The following is a 21703-nucleotide window of genomic DNA, read 5'->3' on the forward strand; positions in this document are numbered from 1 at the left end:
AAGCACAGGTACTAAGTCACAGCCTTTCCCCCTTGGGTATCTTTTCTCCAATCTCTGTCCATTTCTCCGCTAGCTGCCTAGCCATAGTTGATCTATTACCTTCGCATTGCCCTACTCTATGTTCTGCTGTCATGGTGTTAATATTTGTATAGTTTCTTTGTCATGGTAAATGACATCGGGATGGATATCCCATTCCATGCTAGAAACCCAACATTGTTAAGAGTGAAATTGCTGAGCAGTCAGATTAGAACTGATAAAAGGAAGTACTTCTTCACCCAAAAGGTGATTAACACATGGAATGCACTGCCACATGAGGTATAGTGATGGCTGCCAGCATAGACAGCTCCAAAAGGGACTTGAATAAACATATGGAGCAGAGATCCATCAGTGGCTATTAGCCACAGCATATTGTTGGAACTCTCTGTCTAGGGCAGTGATGCTCTGTATTCTTGGTGTATGGGGGGAGACACCGTGGTAGGGCTTCTAGTGTCCTGGCCCCACTGATGGACCTCCTGATGGTGCTTGGTTTTTTGGCCACTTTGTGACACAGAGTGTTGGACTGGATGGGCCATTGGCCTGATCCAACATGACTTCTCTTATGTTCTTATGAGCGGCTAAGATCTGTAAGACTCAGGTCCAACTCCCCACTCTGCCATGGAAGCTTGCTGGATGACCTTGGGCTAGTCACTGTCTCTCACTCTCACCTACCTCACAGGGGTGCTGTTGTGCAGATAAATAGAGGCAGGGGGAATGAAGTTGTAATGATGTTGCTGAATGTCCCATTGGAGTAAAAAATGGGGCATAAATGTAAATAAAACCCATTTTTAGCTCAACCAGTCCTAGATTAACCATTGGCCCAAATAAGCACATGCTTAGGGCATCAGGGAAGGGGGGCATCACAGAGGAGTTTTTTGCTTATATTGCTTCCTGCAATATAAATAGTTGTGGGGTCTGGCTTGAGGGATAGCCTGGAAGAAAACTGAATTTTAATCTCTTATTTCACCTTCAGTACTTATTGAGTATTAATGACTTGTCAGTTAAGAAATGGAAGGGGGGGTACCATGGTTGGACTGTGCTGAGGGCATCTTAGTCTTAATCCAGCCCTGAGCTCAGCATGCCCTAGCTTCCAAGCAATTCTTGACATAGTTCATAACCCAGGGAGCTAAACTCTTGTCTTTTGGAATTAAGAACATGTAATGAAGCTTGTTGGGATGCAGAAAGGTGGTGTCAAGAAAACAACGATGAATTACATTTAGCCTCCCTGGTGGCATTTGTAAGGGCAGAAAGTCGAGATATAGATTTTGTAAAATAATAAATAAAATAATAAAGTATCAGAATGCTGAGAACCTAATACCTTTGTCTAAGCCTTTTAAAGCATTAAAACCTTAATCAGAGCTTCTGTTCTCCAAAGAAGCAGTTGTGTCACTATAAATTCAGATATTAGGGCAGTTATCAGACTGTGGTTGTCAAAGGATTATTAAAACCTGATTACAGACATATGATATCCAGCAAGGCAAGCCTGCTGCCACTAGAGGGTATAATACTAATCATGATTTTGTAAGAAGTTGTTTGAAGAGAAATCTAATGATATTTTGGTTGTTTAGAATTAGGTTTCAAACATAACATGAAAAAGAGAGAGATTGATTGTCATATTCCAACAGGTATTTCAAAGGATGTGAAATATAAGTTTTGGGCAATAAATATATCATTTGTATTGTTCTGATTCAAAAAGTTAAGGATGATAATGGAATGATGAAGCCAATGGAAAAGTGTGTGATGGCCAAACTTGGAAAATGTAAACTATTCCTTATAAAATAGAAGCAAAATCATTTTGGAATTTTACTGAATGTAAAATTACAGATGACCATCTTCAAAACGTAAAGTACCCAAGGCACTGGGATATATAAAGGAACTGACATGAGAAGGGTCATACTTAGTATGTTGTGAACCTGAACATTAAGAGGATTATGAAGTTTTTTAAACATATAGTTGTAAAATCTTGACAGCAAGTTAATAACATACTGTCTGTGTGACAAGAATGATTTATGCAGATTGAATTTGTTAGGTAAAGTAATTCTAATATACGGAGTTGAGTTAATATGGAAAAACTGAGTGACACAAACAAGTAAGGCAACACAACTTCAGAAAAGGTAGGTAGCACTATCCAGTCATCCTCCAGTCTGGCTGCCCTCACTTCTAAGTACTGCTTGGTGTATAGGAGAACGGTCTGTGCCATAATTGAATTGGGAACTAAAAGACACACAACTTAATAGGTATAAAGCAGTATGAACTATGAAAAGAGAAAATACTAGTTGAAACTAATGGTAATTTGAATAAAACAGATCTCTCTAATTTCAGCTCTATTGGACATAGTGCCAGATATTCTCAATCAAATGTGGTTCTTAAATGCAGGGGCGGCGGGGCAGGGGGGGTAGGGATGCTGTCACAGGTTCTAAATAGAGCAGTTATCCAAATGATTCTTGGAACACCAGACACCTACATACTTGCACACAGCCAACAATAGCAAAAGAACTGAACATTTAAATGGTGAGTATAAACTATTTTACTAGGGAAATATTTAATAGTTACAGAAAGTATTAAATGCATTTCTCGGCTTGGCTTCGCGAACGAAGATTTAAGAAGGGTGCAATAGTCCACGCCTGCTGCAGGCTCGCTGGTGGCTGACAAGACCAATGCGGGACAGGCAGGTCCGGCCACAGTGGCTGCAGGGAAAAGTGTGATTTAGGGTTGGTGCTGTAGCAGTGCGATTCTTCCTCAATCTCCTTTTGTCCTCAAGACCAGCTATGCGTGCGTTCTCAAAAGAAGAGACAGCCTGGTGGATGGTGTGCCTCCATGCTTTGCGATCTGAGGCTAGGTCAGACCACTGGTGATGGTTGATGCGACAGGTGCCAAGGGATTTCTTCAAGGAGTCCTTGTACCTCTTCTTTGGTGCCCCTCTATTTCGATGGCCGGTGGAGAGTTCGCCATACAGGGCAATCTTGGGAAGGCGGTGGTTTTCCATCCTAGAAATATGCCCTGCCCAGCGCAGCTGCATCTTCAACAGCAGTGCCTCGATGCTGGTAACCTCCGCCCGCTTGAGAACTTCAGTGTTGGTCACAAAGTCACTCCAGTGGATGTTGAGGATGGTGCGAAGGCAGCGCTGATGAAAGCGCTCAAGGAGTCGCAGGTGATGATGGTATAAAACCCACGATTCGGAGTCGTAGATGAGGGTTGTCATCACAACCGCTTTGTAAACATTGATCTTTGTGCCTTTTTTCAGATGCTTGTTGCTCCACACTCTTTTGTGCAGTCGGCCAAATGCACGGTTTGCCTTTGCCAGCCTGCTGTCAATCTCCTTGTCGATCTTAGCATCGGAGGAGATGATGCACCCCAGGTAGCTGAACTGCTGGACTGTCTTCAGAACTGATTCACCCACAGTGATGCAGGGAGGGTGATAATCTTCCTGGGGTGCAGGCTGGTGGAGAACTTCTGTCTTCTTCAGACTAACTTCTAGGCCGAATAGCTTGGCAGCCTCTGCAAAGCAGGACGTCATATGCTGCAGAGCTGATACCGAGTGGGAGACGAGTGCATCATCATAAGCAAACAGTAGCTCTCGGATAAGTTTTTCCATTGTCTTGGAGTGGGCCTTTAGTCGCCTCAGGTTGAACAGGCTGCCATCGGTGCGGTAGCGGATGTAGACACCATCGTCATCATCTAGATCTACTGCGGCTCTTTGAAGCATCATGCTAAAGAAGATCGTAAAGAGAGTTGGCGCGAGAACGCAGCCTTGCTTTACACCTGTGCCTATTGGGAAGGGCTCCGAGAGGTCGTTGCAGTGTCTGACTTGGCCTCGCTGGTCTTCGTGTAGCTGGATGATCATGGTGAGGAACCTTGGGGGACATCCTAAATGTTCCAAGATTTGCCACAGGCCTTTCCTGCTAACGGTATCGAAAGCTTTGGTAAGGTCAACAAAAGTCACATACAGAGCCTTGTTCTGTTCCCTGCATTTCTCTTGGAGCTGCCTGAGAACAAATACCATGTCAGTGGTGCTCCTGTTAGCTCTGAAGCCGCACTGGCTCACTGGGAGGAGTTCTTCTGCAATGGTGGGCACCAGTCTGTTCAGGAGTATTCTGGCAAGGATTTTGCCTGCGATGGAGAGCAGGGTTATCCCCCGGTAGTTGGAGCAGTCTGACTTTTCCCCTTTGTTCTTGTATAGGGTGATGATGATTGCATCGCGAAAGTCCTGTGGTAATTTGCCTTGTTCCCAGCAGGTGACAAGTACTTTGTGAAGTGAGCTATGTAGTACTGTGCCCCCATGCTTCCAGATCTCTGGTGGAATTCCATCAACTCCTGCTGCCTTGCCACTTTTCAGTTGCTTGATGGCTTTAACAGTCTCTTCTAGAGTGGGGATCTCATCCAACTCTGTTTTCACTGGTTGAAGTGGGGTGAGGTGGATTGCTGAATCTTGAACTACGTGGTTGGCACTGAAGAGAACCTGAAAATACTCCAACCACCAGTTCAATATGGATGCCTTGTCTGTGAGGAGCACTTGGCCGTCTGCACTATGCAAGGGACTCTGAGTCGGATATGATGGACCATATACTGCCTTCAGGGCTTCGTAGAACCCTCTTAAATCACCAGTGTCTGCACACAGCTGGGTTCTCTCAGCAAGCTTGGTCCACCACTTGTTCTGAATGTCTCGAAGCTTGCGCTGGAGGTTGCTACATACAGCGCGAAAGGTTGCTTTTTTCCCAGGACAGGAGGGCTGAGCAAGATGTGCTTGGTAGGCAGAACTCTTTTTTGCCAGTAAATCTTGGATCTCTTGATTGTTCTCATCAAACCAGTCCTTGTTCTTCCTTGTGGAGAACCCAAGGACTTCTTCAGAGATCTGCAGGACGGTAGTTTTTAGGTGTTCCCAGAGTGCTTCTGGAGAAGGGTCTGTGGGGCAACTGGAGTCCTCAATTCTTGACTGGAGTTTTGCCTGGAAGGCAGCTTTAACTTCGGCTGACTGGAGACTGCCAACCTGAAACTTCCTCTGAGGGATACCTCCTCTCCTGGGTGTGAGTTTAAAGTGAAGACGGAGATTACAGCGTACAAGATGATGATCCGTATGACATTCTGCACTGGGCATTACTCGGGTGTGTAAGACATCTCGAAGGTCTCTCTGGCGCACCAGAATGTAGTCGATAAGGTGCCAGTGCTTGGACCGTGGGTGCATCCAGGTTGTCTTCAGACTGTTCTTCTGCTGGAAGATAGTGTTGGTGATGGTGAGCTGGTGCTCCATGCAGAATTCCAGCAGGAGGCGCCCGTTGTCATTGCAGTTGCCAATGCCATGTTTGCCAAGTACTCCTTTCCAGGCTTCCGAGTCTTTACCTACTCTGGCATTGAAGTCGCCAAGGATGATCACCTTGTCCTCTGTAGGGGTCTTCCGTACGAGGTTGTGTAGATCAGCATAGAACTTGTTCTTTTCTGCAGGATCTGCTTGAAGGGTTGGGGCATACACACTGAAGAGTGTTGCATGCTGCTTGTTTTGAAGTGGGAGGCGCATGGACATGATGCGATCTGAGTGACCTGTTGGCAGGTTTTCGAGTTTGGAGGCAATGGAGTTCCTGACCATGAAGCCAACGCCAGAAAGGCGGCTCTCAGCCTTTGACTTACCTGACCAGTAAAGGGTATAGCCAGCACCGTGTTCTTGAAGACTACCTTCCTCAGGGAAACGGACCTCACTGAGAGCTGCTATGTCGATATTCAACCTGAGAAGTTCGTGGGCAACTAGAGCAGAGCGTCGTTCAGGGCGACCACTGTCTACTGTGTCAAGCATGGTTCTGATGTTCCAACACGCAAGCTTTAGTCTTTGCACACTTTGTGAGGCAGGTGCATGCCTTTTCTTTGTTGTTATTTTTTGACCGCAAGTAAGGATGCCCGTTGACCGTGGCTAGCCAACTGGGGTGGAGGAGACGAGCTTTGTTTAGGCCACCTTTTCTAGGCCCCTCTCCGTGTGGAGCAAGCAGTGCTGTCCCTAGATAAGGCTGCTTGGTCGTTCAGGGTGCTGCCGAAAAATGCTTTCCTCTTACAGAATGGCACTATATGAAGCATTCAAAACAATGGAATAACAGCTAGGAAAGCTGAGATAAAGATAACTCCAACAGGCAAGTACTAATTTTTATGAATGGTGTAATTCTCTTTTTAGTGGCATCTGAAGTATTAAAAAAGGAGGATTACAACATGTGGAAGAAGAAAATGCTACCTCCATAAACTTTATGCTGTAAAATGAATTGAAGATTAATTGAAGATCTCTTTAAAAGTCATAAGATAACTTTAAAATTAGGGCTACTGAGACGGTGGAAAATGTGCAGGCGCAAATTAGTCCTTTAATCACCCAGAAGGTCTCTCAGTGGACTGATGTTCAGGAAGACATTGGCTTATCATGCATGCACATCCTACTGCATTTTTCAGAATGGTATGCCTTTAATCTTGACTTCAGATTCTGTGCCTGCCTTATATACCATTCTTTTTCCTCTACTACATTTATTCTGCAGTTACATTTTTAAAAACCTGCATTTTTCTGAATCAGGGTGGAACATCACTTGTGACATGTTGGGGGGTGCCATCCAAAGTTTTTAAAATTTATGCAGCTACCCTATCACAACTGTGCAGTACTGACCAGCAAGCACCTTCCATTTAAATCCTCATGGTTCAGGTTTTGAGCATACATTTTAGTGTTAGTTTGTTGAATGAAAGGGAACAGAAAGGAATGCAGGCAAAGGGGGGGGGGGGAATCCACTGTTGAAACTTACTAGACTTTTTCTGGAACTGGCAAGCAGCTGTGAAGCCCCTTTTCCATATTGTGGCGCACTAGGGGATTCTCTGCTGTGTTATCATCTACTGTGAAAAATGGGGGAAAGTCACATGATTTCATAATATGGGGAAACTTGTTGAGTGTACAGAATGCATGGTGGAACCAACCTTGACATTGCAAACCATGGTCATTGGCAATGTTTGTGTGTGTGCATGCTCATGCATTCCTGTGCAAAATTGGCTGCAACAATGTTTTGCACAGGGCTGCAATTTGTATGGTATAGCAGTTCTCTGACGGAAGCTCTGGAGAGCTTTTTTAGTTTTGTGCCCTTAAGGTGAAAAAAGGGGGGAGAGTATTTTTGCCAATGTTTTAGCACAGCTACATAGTAACACTCATTTCCTGCTCTTCCTTGCAAATTTACACAGTTTTCTCCTTGTGATTCTCTAATTTGACCCTGCACAGTGGTCATGATCTTGGCAGTTTTTAAAAGCCTGTCCTGTGCAGATTGAACTCTTTCTCCAAATGGATCAATCCAAAGCAATTCTTAAGTCTGGTGGTTGACAGAAGGTCCATGTGGCTCAGCCACCATTTTAATGTTAGGCTTCTATAGACTGCCAAAATGGTCCCCCCACACACACTTTGTTCACTAAAGCATTAAAGGTAAAAAATGTTTCCAATGCTTTAGGCTTCCCATCCCAGTGTCTCTCTCTCATTACATATCATGTCAATTTCATTCTGTGCTGAGGATGCCTTCCTTTATTTGTTTGCATGCAGCACAGACATCCTCATTTTCTTTTTGCACCAGGGATGCTGCCATTTGCCTCCTCTCTGATCTCCCTTTCAAATCAATACCAGCGAGGAACTAAACTTCACATAGTTCCTTATAAACTTCCCCTCCTTCACATTAGTTTTTCTTTTACTTAGAAGAGGAGGAGGAGGAGGAGGAGGAAGAAGATATTGGATTTATAACCAAAGGACTCCTAGAGCATCTTACAATCTCCTTTACCTTCCTCCCCCACAACAGAGCTATGGCTGACTCAAGGCCATTCCAGCAGGTGCAAGTGAAGGAGTGGGGAATTGTTATGTATGTGGACCCAAGTGAAGACTTTGGATGTGCCTGCCAGGCTCATTGCAGCCATACAAACTGAGCTCGGGGACTTGGGAACAAAGGGCTGAGTTTCTGGGTTATGTCGCCTTAAGCTCAGCGGGGGTCCGTGGATCGTCTCTCCAGTGGCCCCCCTGAATCTGGCAGTTGGAGGGGTGCCACAGACATGGCACCCCCAAGGAGACCCTGAAGGGGTCTTCTTTTGGTATGGGACTTTTGCAAGAAGCCAGGGGCATAGTGGTGGCTGTTCCTATCCTTCTTGTATGCCCCAAAGCTCCACCGCCATGATAGCTAACACAGCAGTAAGAGGTGAATGCCTGACCGCTTGCTTTCTTTTCTCTCAATAAGCTTCTGATGTATCGCTTCCCTACCTCAAGCATGGCAATTCTACTTGGCAAGTAAGTGTGCTTTCAATACCACTGGCTAATGGGTCGTTTTACATAACAATAAGCAAGTCAGTTCAAAGGAAGGGAAAGAGGTGGATTCCACCCCCACTTTTCCTGTGAATGAGGCTTTGAAAAGTTAAAGAACAACTTTGACCATTGGCAACAATCTGAATTAGACTGAATACAGATACCTAAATCGACTTGAATTATAATTGGATATGTGTTAAAGAGGCTATTATCTGGCTGCAATATGGTCTGAACAAAAATGAGATATATTCTAGAGAGATCTGTCTTTGTTGTCTGATTGCAACTGAAATGGTAACATCCAAAATCACAGCTGGAGGAGATTTGGAGAGGCAGACTCTGAGCTACTTTTCAACTTGGATTAATAGACTGAGTTTGTTGACAGAGAAAAATGGCATCGCCAAGCAAAATGTTTTATAAAAAAGACATATTACGTAGCATAGTTTCTCTGAAGCAGGATCTTGGTTCATTAACAGAACTGATTAAAAAATGGGAGCTTTTATGCTGAAAGCTAGTGAAATCTTAAATCTACATGAGCAGAGTGTTAAAGAGATCCTGGTGATGTCTGTGGAATTGGAAATGGAGAGTGATCCGCTGGGAAACGAACAAAAGAAAACCAAAATGGAACCTTATGACTCAGTTAAAAAGAAGGACCGGAAATCGAGACTGATTGAAGCTTTTTCTAGAGGAACAAATGGCGTGGAATCCTTCCTACTTTTACTGAGAGGGATGACTGCATTAAGGAGAGAGAAGGTGCACCTCAGCCAAAAAATCAAGATGTGGAAATTTTTCAGGAAGAAGGGTTTTTGAATTGTCTCTCTCTGTGTGTGTAGTTGGATATGAAACTCTCAATAAGAACTGGCATGCGATCTTAAAAGGCTAAGTGAGATTTTTGGGTTATATTAAGTTGTTTCTCCTAGAGTAATATGGATACAAGAGCTAAAGGACTGAAAAGTTTTGAAAAGAATTTTATGTAAATAAATAGTTAACTCGGATTGACTTTTAAGAAGATAGACAACATAATTATCTTGTAATTTGGTAGATTTGCTCTTAACAGATAAAGATATTTGTTTCTTATGCTCATTTTAATGACGATATTGTTAAACTAATAAACTAGTCTGTATTTTCAATATGGTTGAGTTAAGCAGCAAGAATCAAGACGTAGAAATCTTTCAGGAAGAAGGGTCTTTGAACTGTTATTCCCTCTGTGGGTAATTAGATATGGAATTTTTAATAAGAACTGATATGCGATTTTAAAAGGTCAAGTGAGATCTTAAGGATTGAAAAGTTTTGCAAAAAATGTTATATAAATAAATAGTTAATTTGGATCAATTGTTAAGAAGGCAAACAGCACCATTATTTTGTAATCTGGTAGATCTGCTCTTAGTATGTTTGTTTGGAGAAACTGTCTATACCGAGACAGATAAACTATTATGTTTTATCTTTAGCTTGTTATTTTTTTTCTCCCTGTGTTCTATGGCATTTTAAATCTGTTTTTTTCCCTTTCTTTCTGCTTGAATTAAGTTAGTTTGAAGGATAAAGATATTTGTTTCATATGCTTATTTTAATGATGATATTGTTAAACTAACAAGTTAGTCTGTACTTTCAATATGGTTAAGCTTAGCCAGCCAGTTCTGTGTTGAGACTGCTCTGACTCTTTTATACTTATATGTGCTGAAGAAGAATTGTTTAGACTTGTATTTTAAGTAATAGTTTAGTTAAAAATCTATAATGAAAGACAAAGATGGTAAAATACATGGGGAGAACTCATACCTGCAGGTAGAAAGAACTGGGTATTTCATTTGGAGGTAGAATTGTAACTGACATATTTGCATTTTTCTTTGCTTCTGTTTTTCTCGCTTTGTATCCACCCCTTCCCCTCTTTAATGTATCTATGTTTGTGCCTTTTCTCTTTGTAGTTAAAATCAATAACAATTATAAAACTCAGAAACAAAGGGCTGCAGGATCCAAATCTCTGCAGCCCATCCCCAGTCTTGTAATGTAGCCCCATTCTATATCATGTTTATTAAAGAGCTTGTGATCACTCAACTGGCAACTCCTCCATGCTTAGAACCCACTATATTATAGTGGCAACGAAGGTGGGATCCGGATGAGAGAGGCCCAGGACCAACTGGCATTGCCAAACGTGCAGAGCTCCAGTACTACCACGCAACAGGCACCGCCGCCCAGCCTGACCATGGCCACTGTGTCTGGATTGCAAAACTCCATCCTGGAGTTCGACATAGCACAGCCTGAGGCCTGGGAAGCCTGGGTCAAAAGACTCAAGTACCACCTCATGGCGCAACAAGCCAAAGATGATGAACCAGAAATCAAAAAGGTCATCCTGCTGAGCAACTGTGGGATTGCAACCCTACAGCTCACAGAGGACCTGGTCGCACCAGGAATGCTTGAAGCATCCTCCTTCGATGAGATCATCAATGCGCTGACCGGCCATTTTGTCCTGAAGCCTACCTGTCTCACCTGACAGCTTGACAGATTCCAGGAACCTAATGAGATGGCTGCAATCTTCCTGGCCCACCTGCACGACATGGGAAGGAAGGCGGATTATGGCAAGCAACTTGAAGACGCCCTGATCATGAAGTTCACTCACGGCCTTCGGGACTTGAAGGCACGTAGGAAAATCACTACAGAAGATGATCCTACCCTGGCAAAGGCCCTACAGATAGCTGCCACCACCGAGGATGCGAGTAAGGAGAAGGACCGCTGCCAGGGCACCAGCGCTCACCAGCTGCGACTGGCCACAGAGTCAGAAGACTCTGACGGGGACAATGCCCTGAAGCTGTGCCAGGCAAGTTGACAAAAGCCATGAGCACTGGCAACAGAAACGACCACCCCCAAGACCTGCCGCAGCTGTGGGGAGCCACACGAGCGACGCACCTGCAGGTTCCAGAGCATGACCTGCCACACGTGCGGAAAGGCTGGGCATCTGGCCTGGGTCTGCTGATCGTCGGCGCAGCAGCAAGGGAAACCTCCACGCCAACAAGATGGCCACCACCATGAGGTCGCACTCGTGGACGACATCCAGGCACTCTCCACGATGGGGACCCAGGTATGCCAACTGCCCCTTCCATCTCCTGATAAGTACCACATGACTGTGTTCATTGATGGCAAGCCCTGCAAAATGGAAGTAGACTCAGGGGAAGGCCAGATGATCACTTCAGCCCACACATTTAAGGGGTTATGCCCAGGGGGAGAGGCCCAACTACAACCATCCCCATTTGTAGTCCGCAATTTCCAAAAGCGGGAAGTTGCAGTCCTGGGAGTGGGCCTGGTCCAGGTTCAAGGGCAAACTTCCCCTAATTGTAGCGGATGGGTCCTGAGTAGCCTCCTGGGTGGGCCTGGTTCAAGGCCCTAGGGATACGAGTAACAGGTATCCATCATGCCCCCATTCAAAGAGACTTCCAAACCGTGTGCTTGGAATTTCCCACTGTGTTCGATGTACACAGGGGACTCCATAGCACTACAGCTAAACCCGAACATGCAGCCGATATGGCTGAAGGCCAGGCGTGTGCCCCTAGTGTTGAGACCCAAGATTGAAGAGGAGCTAGACCACCTCGTATCCCAAGAGGTCCTTGAACCAGTAGCGAATGCGAAGTGGGAAAACCCCATCATCACTCTGATCAAGTCAAATGGCAGGAAGGACTCCTTTAAGCAGTGGAAAGCTAGTCCAAGTGAGGTTAATAGAAGGGAACACAGGCTGTGGCAAATCAAATGCAAGACTGTGGTCAGGCAGGCAAAAAGGGACTATGAGGAGCATATTGCAAAAAACATAAAGACCAATAATAAAAATTTCTTCAAATATAGTCGAAGCAGGAAACCAGCCAGGGAGGCAGTGGGGCCCTTGGATGACCAAGGGATGACTGAAGGATAGGGAAATGCATTTTTTGCCTCCATCTTCACTGTGGAAGACGAGAAGTGTTTCCCCGCTTCAGAACCACTAATTTTGGAAGGGGTGTTGAAAGACCTGAATCAGATTGAGGTGACAAGGGAGGAGGTCCTACAACTGATTGACGAATTAAAAACTAAGAAGTCACCAGGTCCAGATGGCATACATGCAAGAGTTCTGAAAGAACCCGAAGTTGAACTTGTGGATCTCTTGACAAAAAAATGTAAACTTTCATTGAAATCTGCTTCCATTCCTGAGGACTGGAAGGTAGCAAATGTCACCCCCATCTTTAAAAAGGGTTCCAGAGGAGATCCGGGAAATTACAAGCCAGTCAGTCTGACTTCAATACTGGGAAAGTTGGTAGAAACCATTATCAAGGACAGAATGAGTAGGCACATTGATGAGCACAAGTTATTGAGGAAGACTCAGCATGGGTTTTTGTAAGGGAAGATCTTGCCTCACTAACCTGTTACATTTCTTTGAGGGGGTGAACAAACATGTGGACAAGGGGGACCGAATAGATGTTGTTTATCTTGACTTCCAGAAAGCTTTTGATAAAGTTCCTCATCAAAGGAACTTAGTAAGCTCGAGAGTCTTGTGGATCAAAATGGGCAGTCTTCACAGTGGAGGATGGTTGAGGCTGTGTGAGTGGGCATCAACGTGGAAGATGAGTTTCAGTGTGGCCAAGTGCAAAGGAATGCACATTGGGGCCAAGAATCCCAGCTACAAATACAAGTTGATGGGGTGTGAACTGGCAGAGACTGACCAAGAGAGAGATCTTGGGGTCATGGTAGATAACTCACTGAAAATGTCAAGACAGTGTGCGATTGCAATAAAAAAGGCCAACGGCATGCTAGGAATTATTAGAAAGGGAATTGAAAACAAATCAGCCAGTATCATAATGCCCCTGTATAAAACGATGGTGCGGTCTCATTTGGAATACTGTGTACAATTCTGGTCACCGCACCTCAAAAAGGATATTATAACATTGGAAAAAGTTCAGAAAAGGGCAACTAGAATGATTAAAGGGTTGGAACATTTTCCCTATGAAGAAAGGTTAAAACACCTGGGGCTCTTTAGCTTGGAGAAACGTCGACTGTGGGGTGATATAATAGAGGTTTACAAGATTATGCATGGGATAGAGAAAGTAGAGAAAGAAGTCCTTTTCTCCCTTTCTCACAATGCAAGAACTCATGGGCATTCAATGAAATTGCTTAGCAGTCAGGTTAAAACGGATTAAAGGAAGTACTTCTTCACCCAAAGGGTGATTGATTAATATGTGGAATTCACTGCCACAGGAGGTGGTGACGGCTACCAGCATAGCCAACTTCAAGAGGGGACTGGATAAAAATATGGAGCAGAGGTCCATCAGTGGTTATTAGCCACAGTGTGTGTGTGTGTGTATGTGTGTATTGCCCACTGTGTGATACAGAGTGTTGGACTGGATGGGCCATTGGCCTGATCCAGCATTGCTTCTCTTATGTTCTTATCCGCATCTGTGCTGATTACGAATGCGCGATTAATAAGGCGCTGCAGGGCTACACCTACTCAGTGGTGAGCCATGTACTAGCGTCATTAGTGGGGAAAATATTTTTTGGAAACTGGACCTGGCACAGGCGTACCAACAGCTCCCTGTGGAAGCCGCCACAGCAGAGGCGCAAATGATTGTTATGCACCGGGGGGCCTTCAGAGTAAAGCGCTTGCAGTTCGGGGCCAGTGTGGCTCCAGGAATCTTTCAGAATCTGATGGACTCCCTTCTTAAAGGTATTCCTGGAGTCCAGCCGTTCTTCGACGATGTGCTGATAGCAGCTACCATGTGCAGTTTGCCGGCCGCCTCCGAGCTGTGTTGCAGAGGTTTGATGGGGCAGGGTTGAAAGTGAAATGGGAGAAATATGTGTTGGGGGTGCCCTCCATTGATTGCCTGGGGTATACGGTGGCCGCGAGCAACATTCACCCGGCCCAGGATAAAATAAAGGCCATTAGTGATGCGTCGGCACCCACCAACAAGGCGGAATTACAATCCTTCTTGGGAATCCTCAATTTCTACCACACCTTCCTCCCCCACAAGGTGGCGGTAATATAATAATAATAACTTTTTATTTATGTCCCGCCCTCCCCGCCGAGGCAGTCTCAGGTAGCAGAGCCCTTACACAGACTTTTGGACAAACGGGCACCATGGGTTTGGGGTCGCTGGCAAGCTGCTGCTTTTCAGGCTGTAAAGGACATTCTAACTTCCAACAGCTTGCTGGTGCACTTCGATGAGAGGCTGCCCGTCGTTTTAGCATCATTCTACTGGATGGCCGCAAGGTTCCAGTAGGTTACTATTTGAGAACTCTAGAGAAACTGGAGCGAAACTATGCTCAAAGAGGGCCAGGCCATCATGGCGGGGGTTAAAAATTCCATTATTTCTTGCACCAGCCCTTCACCATCTTGATGGACCACAAGCCCCTACTGGGCCTGTTCACCCCAACCGCCAAACACCCCAAATGCTTTAATTGTAGGTGTTGAGGTGGTCCATCTTCCTTGTGGGTTACCAGTACGACCTTAAGTATCGCCAGGGAAGGCGATGGGCCATGCCAATGCCCTGAGCTGCCTGCCGCTGCCCTCAACAGACCCAGATCCAGATCCAGCATTCCAGATCATGTTGCTAGAGTCTCTCCCAGACCACCCGGTACATGCCAAGGACATTGCCCGCTGCTCCTCTAAGGACAAAACTCTATCCTGAGTTCTAGACTGGGTGTGGAGGGGGGTGGCTGGAAGGCCGGGTGGGTTCAGAATTCTCTGTATTTGCATCCTGCAGGGACGAACTGTGTGCACATAAAGGATGTCTGTTGTGGGGAAGTAGGGTGATGGTGCCCCCGGTACTGCGGCAGCGAGTCCTAACAGCCCTGCACGAGACCCACCTGGGAATTGTGTGCATGAAGGCACTAGCTCGCAGCTATGTGTGGTGGTCCGGGATAGACGAAGCAATTGAATCCTGGGTGGCCAGATGTCAGCCATGTCAGGTGACCCAACCAGCGCTGCCCTGCGCCTCAGCACAACATTGGGAGTCCCCTCGCAACCCCTGGTCCTGTTTGTACCTTGACTCTGCAGGGCCATTCCAGGGGCAGGTATTCTTCATTATTGTGGACTCCTACTCTAAGTGGATGGAAGTAGTTCTGCTAGCGTCCACATCCATGCGGGCGGTGCTAAGGGCCCCTCCGCAGGGTTTTCGCCACACATGGCCTCCCGGATATGTTGGTATCGGATAAAGGGATGGCTTTCACCTTGGCCGAATTCCAGGATTTCTGTGGCCAGAACTTAATAAAGCACATACTGTCAGCCCCTTTTCATCCTGCCACCAACAGCCAAGTGGAGAGGATGGTGCGGGTTACGAAGGAAACGCTCTGCCGCATCATACATGGAGAGTGGGAAGCCCACTTAGCCAAGTGCCCCCTGGCACAACATTCAACCCCAGCACCGTCACCTGCTGCAGCCCAGCCAAGCTGCTCATGGGTCGGCGGCTGGCTACCCTGCTTGATTGCATGCACCCGAACTGAGCTCCTGACCTACAAGAGGTGCCAGAAGTGGTCCAAGCACCCCGGAGGTTTGACACAGGGGACTTAGTGTTTGCTAAAAACTTTGGGGCTGGGCCAGCATGGATACCAGCATGGGTTTCCAGAGTATTGGGTGCTGTCATATACGAGGTTACATCCGAGGGGGGGGGGGGTTCACCATGTGGCGGCACATTAACGAATTACGGGCACACGAGTCACCCGTAGGGGAGGGGGACGAGAGCATCGCTAATCTGACAGCCATGCCAGACACCGCATCGTACAAGCTAGAAGAAGCAGTAAGACCAGCAGCAACACCCCTGCCGGCACTCGAGACAGCAGAGCAGCCAGGACTACCACCAGAACAAGAGACCATGGGGAACCCAGCTCCGCCAGCCGAGATTCTCTCGGTGCCAAGCCCTACGCCCAGGGCGCCAGAAGCTGCCGCCACGTCCCCGCCCACACCAGCGCTCAGGCGGTCAACACGAGAGCATTGCAATTCCGCGTACCTAAAAGACTATGTCCACTAGGCGGCTTGTGAACTAAGGGGGAGAGGGATGTTATGTATGTGGACCCAAGTGAACATAAGAACATAAGAGAAGCCATGTTGGATCAGGCCAACGGCCCATCAAGTCCAACACTCTGTGTCACACAGTGGCAAAAAATTTTATATACACACATACACTGTGGCTAATAGCCACTGATGGACCTGTGCTCCATATTTTTATCTAAACCCTTCTTGAAGGTGGCTATACTTGTGGCCGCCACCACCTCCTGTGGCAGTGAATTCCACATGTTAATCACCCTTTGGGTGAAGAAGTACTTCCTTTTATCCGTTTTAACCTGTCTGCTCACCAATTTCATCGAATGCCCACGAGTTCTTGTATTGCGAGAAAGGGAGAAAAGTACTTCTTTCTCTACTTTCTCCATCCCATGCATTATCTTGTAAACCTCTATCATGTCACCCCGCAGTCGACGTTTCTCCAAGCTAAAGAGTCCCAAGCGTTTCAACCTTTCTTCATAGGGAAAGTGCTCCAGCCCTTTAATCATTCTAGTTGCCCTTCTCTGGACTTTCTCCAATGCTATAATATCCTTTTTGAGGTGCGGCGACCAGAACTGCACACAGTACTCCAAATGAGACCGCACCATCGATTTATACAGGGGCATTATGATACTGGCTGATTTGTTTTCAATTCCCTTCCTAATAATTCCCAGCATGGAGTTGGCCTTTTTTATTGCAAACGCACACTGTCTTGACATTTTCAGTGCGTTATCTACCACGACCCCAAGATCTTTCTCTTGGTCAGTCTCTGCCAGTTCACACCCCATCAACTTGTATTTGTAGCTGGGATTCTTGGCCCCAATGTGCATTACTTTGCACTTGGCCACATTGAACCGCATCTGCCACGTTGACGCCCACTCACCCAGCCTCAACAGATCCCTTTGGAGTTCCTCACAATCCTCTCTGGTTCTCACCACCCTGAACAATTTAGTGTCATCCGCAAACTTGGCCACTTCACTGCTCACTCCCAACTCTAAATCATTTATGAACAAGTTAAAGAGCATGGGACCCAGTACCGAGCCCTGCGGCACCCCACTGCTTACCGTCCTCCACTGCGAAGACTGCCCATTTATACTCACTCTCTGCTTCCTATGACTCAGCCAGTTTTTGATCCACAAGAGGACCTGTCCTTTTACTCCATGACTTTCAAGCTTTCTAAGGAGCCTTTGATGAGGAACTTTATCAAAAGCTTTCTGGAAGTCAAGGTAAACAACATCTATTGGGTCTCCTTTGTCCACATGTTTGTTCACCCCCTCAAAGAAATGTAACAGGTTAGTGAGGCAAGATCTTCCCTTGCAGAACCCATGCTGAGTCTTCCTCAATAACCCGTGTTCATCAATGTGCCTACTCATTCTGTCCTTGATAATGGTTTCTACCAACTTTCCCGGTATTGAAGTCAGACTGACTGGCCTGCAATTTCCCGGGTCTCCTCTGGAACCTTTTTTAAAGATGGGGGTGACATTTGCTACCTTCCAGTCTTCAGGAACGGAGGCAGATTTCAATGAAAGATTACAGATTTCTGTTAGAAGATCCACAAGTTCAACTTTGAGTTCTTTCAGAACTCTCGGATGTATGCCATCCGGACCCGGTGACTTATTAGTTTTTAATTTGTCTATCAGTTGTAGGACCTCCTCTTTTGTCACCTCAATCTGACTCAGGTCTTTCAATACCCCTTCCAAAATTAGTGGTTCTGGGGCGGGCAAAAAGTTCTCATCTTCCACAGTGAAGAGGGAGGCAAAAAATTCATTTAGATTCTCAGCCATTTCCCTATCCTCCTTCAGTAATCCTTTTACCCCATGGTCATCCAAGGGCCCCACTGCCTCCCTGGCTGGTTTCCTGCTTCTAATATATTTGAAGAAAGTTTTATTGTTGGTCTTTATGTTTTTTGCAATATGCTCCTCATAGTCCCTTTTTGCTTGCCTGATCACAGTCTTGCATTTGATTTGCCACAGCCTGTGTTCCCTTTTACTAATCTCACTTGGACTGGTTTTCCACCGCTTAAAGGAGTCCTTCTTACCTTTTACAGCTTCCATTACTTTGTTTGTTAACCACGCAGGCCTTTTCTTATGCCTGCTTGTGCCTTTCCTAATTTGTGGAATGTATTTTATCTGAGTTTCTAGGATTATAGTTTTAAATAGCATCCAAGCTTCCCCAAGGGTTTTGACCATATGTACCTTTCCTTTCAGTTTCCTCCTCACATGCCTCCTCATCTCAATGTATTTATCCCTTTTAAAGTTAAACGTGGTTGTGGCGGTCTTTTTGGACAACTCCCTATTTATACAAACGGTGAAATCAGTAACATTATGGTCACTGCTCCCAAGTGGCGTAATCACTTTTACATCTCTCACCAAGTCTTGGGCATTACTTAGGACCAAATCCAGGATCGCCCCACCCCTGGTAGGTTCTGAGACCATCTGCTCCATAGCACAGTCATTGAGAGCATCAAGAAACTCAATCTCTTTCTCTCGACCAGAACACATATTGACCTAATCAATCTGCGGGTAGTTAAAATCACCTATTACGACACAGTTTTTACGTTTAGCTGCTATCTTTAAGCCTTCCATCATATTATAATCGTCCTCTCTGTTTTGATTTGGTGGGCGATAACAAACTCCCATAGTTAAATTTCCTTTGGGCCCTCTATTTCAACCCAAAGCATTTCTAAAAGTGAATCTAATTCTCTGATCTCAGTCTTACTGGACCGTATATCCTCTCTGACATACAGAGCCACCCCACCTCCAACCCTTCCCTCCCTATCCTTCCAATATAGCTTATATCCAGGAATCGCCGTGTCCCACTGATTCTCCTCATTCCACCAAGTTTCTGAGATTCCCACAATGTCTATGTTTTCTCCCAACACTAAACATTCCAATTCACCAATTTTACTTCGAACACTTCTAGCATTTGCATACAAACATCTATAATTTCCCAGGCGAGCTAGGCCCGCCACCTTCCTCCTGCCGCCTCGAGACTCTGGCAGACAGTCCATATTGTTTGTCACCTTCACAGTGGACAACTCTGGTCCGTTACCCGGTAGAAAAATAGCAGCTAACCCTTCATCTCTTTGAGACGAGTCCTCCCGAACCAGAGACATTTCATCTCCTGTCGGCTTTCCCCCAAGATTTAGTTTAAAAACTGCTCTGCCACCTATGTGAAGACTATAAAGTGAAGACTTTGGATGTGCCTGCCGGGCTCATTGGAGCCATACGGACTGACCTTGGGGACTTGGGAACAAAGGTCTACAGGATCCAAATCTCTGCAGCCCTAGACCAATCACAAGCCTCTGCCAGTTTGAATGACCCAATGATGTGCTAGCGCGGGAATCCAGAGATGTATATAAGTTGGGTCGGTAGGCCTATCCCCAGTCTTGTAATGTAGCCCTATCCTATATCATATCTATTAAAGAGCTTGTGATCACTCAATTGGCGACTCCTCCATGCATAGAACCCACTATATTATAGGAATCAAACCTGGTTCTCCCAGATAAGAGACCATGCACTTAAACACTACACCAAACTGGCTCTCTGAGACTAGTGATAATCTCATATTGCTAGACTGATGCAGCTTGTAAAAAAAAAAGTGTTTTTTTTTAAAGGAGGGGAAAATGGAGCTTGTAAACCAATGAAGCGGGGAGGATGGTAGAATGTGCAGAGTGAATGGAACAATCTTGATGTGGGTGGGGAGTGACCTTTTAGGGGTAGCAAAAAGGCAGGGGGAAATCCAAAAGAATCTGTATGTTTTTTAATTACTTTTGGTTGGAAGCAAAACAAAGGGAAAATCAGCACAGATACACTCCCAGAAAACTTGGAGAAACAGCAACCAGACAGTGAACTAAGAACTGTAGAGAGGAAAATCAATACAAAATGGCAAAGAAAACCTGACAAAAATGCATGATGAATGTGAAGGAAAACATCCATGCATAATAGGCCTTTATGAAAGGTTGGTCAGATTCCTCCTTGTGAAGAGGAGGAGGCAGCTTGTTACAATCACATTTGGATTGCCATCTTCACAAGGATGTCAGTACACACTAAGGTGGGGGCTACATTATCCCTGAACTAAGCAAAGTTTATTAAAATTGTTATACCTTTCCTTTTGACTCAAGTTTGAAGCCTTCTTCCAATCTAAGGAAACTTCTTTTGCATTACATAGTTCTTTCAATGGAGTAAGAGCCACTTAAATTAGATGAAGGGTACTTGCTGGAGGAAGGCTATTTGAAGGCTGGTTGGATCCACCCTATTTCCTTTTTTCATGAGAAGTCTGGTTGAGGCATGAGCACAGCAGCCTCCTCCTTGTTTCTTGGCAAAGAGACAGTCATTGGTGAGGAGTTGTAGCCGCTGCTGTATTCACAACTCACAACTACACCATCCTCTTTGTACTGAAGAGCTGTGAGCCCTGAGAAAGCTGCAGGAGCTTTTGCCATCTCCTTCCCTCAACAGTTGCTCAGTGCCTTCATGTTCAGGGATCATATTTGGCCTGGTGGAATTATAACATAGAGACAAAAATAATGTGTCACTTGATGTGAGCTGGAAGTGACGCATCACATGCAGGTGTGCTTTTTCAAGGGCTATTAAATTTCCCCAACTGTATTCTAAAGGACTATCACATATCAAATACCAAAGATGTGATTAAGGTCCGGGACATTTAGAGACGGACATGTTTTATTCTTAGCCAATAACATGGGCCAGTTAAAAAAAAGCAACCTGAAGAGGGTGAAACTCACCCAAGTTCATTCCAAGAATTGTACATTCTGTCAGTACCTTGATTCTTATGAAAATTCGGGGTGGGGGAGAAATAATCTATTGGCACATAAAAGCAATTTAAGATTTTAAGATCCTATATCTAATAATGTACTCATGGGAGGCACACACACATTCTTTGTTGCTCTGTTTTGGCAGACCCTTCCAGCTCCTTGAAAGATTGTTCACAGGGTGGCAGAAACACAGAGAAGAACAGCCACATGGGTTGAGCCAAGTGGCACGGAGGGGAAATCATATTTTTTCTCCTACTAGCTGAGGTTATGTTACACAAGACTGATTTCCCCACCTTTTCTTTTCTCATTGTAGCACCCAAACCCATACTTTTTTCTCCTACTAGCTGAGGTTATGTTACACAAGACTGATTTCCCCACCTTTTCTTTTCTCATTGCAGCACCCAAACCCAAGCAGTTATGACTCAGTGTAGGTACACAGGAACAATCTTTCCAGAATTTGGAAGGATCTGCTGGAATGGAGAGGAACTCAGGAAAATAAACATTCAGAGTACACATGAAGATAGATCAAGATGGGTAGCTGTGCTACACATGGTTGAACACATGCCAGTGTGCAGTTGATTACACCTATTTAAACTATAATATATAGGCTCACCTGTTTCTCTTTAGCATTCACTGT

This window comes from Heteronotia binoei, chromosome 3 (genome assembly GCF_032191835.1).
Source record: "Heteronotia binoei isolate CCM8104 ecotype False Entrance Well chromosome 3, APGP_CSIRO_Hbin_v1, whole genome shotgun sequence".
Classification (NCBI taxonomy): domain Eukaryota; kingdom Metazoa; phylum Chordata; class Lepidosauria; order Squamata; family Gekkonidae; genus Heteronotia; species Heteronotia binoei.